The sequence below is a fragment of the Rhinatrema bivittatum genome, chromosome 9 (genome assembly GCF_901001135.1).
Source record: "Rhinatrema bivittatum chromosome 9, aRhiBiv1.1, whole genome shotgun sequence".
NCBI lineage: Eukaryota > Metazoa > Chordata > Amphibia > Gymnophiona > Rhinatrematidae > Rhinatrema > Rhinatrema bivittatum.
Window position 1 is genome coordinate 30,142,570 of NC_042623.1, and position 2,053 is coordinate 30,144,622.

The 2,053-nt window shown below is 47.3% G+C and overlaps 1 pseudogene; it reads left to right on the top strand.

Moving 5' to 3' along the window:
- The first annotated feature begins 425 nt into the window (after window positions 1-425).
- LOC115099043 lies at window positions 426-1,258 on the top strand (annotated as a pseudogene).
- The last annotated feature ends 795 nt before the right edge of the window (window positions 1,259-2,053 follow it).

Sequence of the window (2,053 nt, forward strand, 5' to 3'; positions counted from 1 at the left end):
AGGGGGTGTTAAAGCGGGAACTTAAAAGGAAAAGTGTTACATGATATTAGGCCTTTCCCTTGCTTGCAGCAGGAACAGAAGGGAATTGGCAGCTATAACTTTTCCGTGCTTTCCCCGTTTCAGAGAGAACTTAACCTCCCTCCCCAAACCCTGGGCACGGAGCAGAACTTTCGAGAACAGTTTCCTGTTCAAGGTCCTGTCAGAGATATAAACAGAAAGCCAGGCCAATGACTTTAAGGCGCACCCCGCCCCCACCATAAAAGTCTAAAAACACCACAAAAATAAAGAAAATCATGATGCAAAACAGTATCTCTTTATTTTTAAACATGATAGAGGTGAAGCAGGGTAGTTCTTTCTGCATTCGTAGCTGTCAGGACCTGACAGGCTGGGGTTACTCTTGCAAGACTCCCTGTTTACAAGTTGGGATGCAGGACACAAAGGATCGGACACCCCTGGGGGGTTCGCGGCTGAGGCCGTGGGACCATAGCGGAAAAGCTGATGAAAAGGAGTGAGTCCCGGCCACAAAACCTGGTGGCCTTGTAAAGGACACGAAGATCAAATCTCTGTGGAGGAGATTTATCTTTATTTCTCTCCCAATCAAGGAGTCTGAAATCGTTGACTTCTTCCTGGGTTCCTCGCTGAAAGATGAGGTTCTGAAGATCATGCCGGTCCAGAAGCAGACCCGGGCAGGTCTGCCAACCAGATTCAAGGATTTTTTTGGCTTCTGGTGACTACAACGGACATGTTGCTCTGGGTGTCGTGTGCTCCAAAGAAGTTGCTTACAGATATCCGTGGGGCTAAGCTCTCCCTTGTGCCTGTCAGACAAGGCCACTGGGGTGACAAGATCGGCAAGCCCCACACTGTCCCTTGCAAAGTCACTGGTCGTTGTGGCTCCGTCCTGGTGTGGTTGATTCCTGCTACAAGTGGTACCGGCGTGGTCCCTGCCCCAGTACCCGAAAAGCTATTGATGATGGCAGGTATTGATGACTGCTGCACCTCAACTAGGGGTTGCACAGCTACACTGTGCAAAAGCTACATTTGATCCTATTTCTAAGACCTACAGCTGTCTGACCCCTGACTTCTGGAAGGAAACAGTCTTCATCAAGTCTGCTTACCAGGAATACACTGACCATCTGGCTAAGACCCACACTAGAGTGTCCATGCAGAAGAGCCATACACCCTGCTGCTGCTGCACCCTCCTAAATATTAAGTTTCCTGTGACAAATTAAAATGAACACAAAACTGAAAAAAACCCAAAAACCAGACAGAAAAGAAAGAGCAAAGAGAGGGAGAAAGCCAGAGAGAGAGAGAGAAAAAGAATAGACAAGAATTGAGAATGGGAAGAAGTAAAGTGATAGTGAGCCAGAAAGTGCAGCAGGAGACATCAAAGGCTGGAAACTATTTTATTGCTTGATAAGGAACGTGAATTAATCAGTGTAAGATATCTCAGGACCCTGGACCCAGCAGCAGTGTCTCCCAGACAGAATTCACATGTCAGGAGTTTGTTAGCTTTACTGATGCATAATTCATTTTTTTTCTATGCAGGACATATCAGCCAGCCCTGAGGCTTTTGCATTGGGTCCTAAATCTTTTGTGTTAATAAAAAAAACCCCCCATAAAGCATGTGCTTTTGTAAGTGTATTACTGCAATTTTTCCCGATTCCCCCGGCCCCCTCCAGTGAAGTGCTCTCTCATTCCTGGTACCACGATTTTGGTAACCTTTACCTCATGCATCTTCATTGTGGATATCCAGAAAACCTCAGTGTTTGGGGGCCAATCGGGGCAGGTTCATCTGCACTAGTTCCTCCCCTCTATGGGGCCGATGCAATAAATGGGCGTAGAAAGGGGAGCGCCATGCAATATTTAAATTAGGGGGTCCCGCTCCTAGCGCCTCCTTGCTAACGCGACCCCAATCGGTTTCCCTAACTTGGCCGTCCGCTGGTTAGAAAAACCGACGCCAGGGGTTCAGAAAACGGACGCTTGTTAGTTGAGCGTCCTTTTCCTGCACCCGACTGCCAAGTGTTTTTGGTTTTGTTTTTTTTTTAACTTGTTC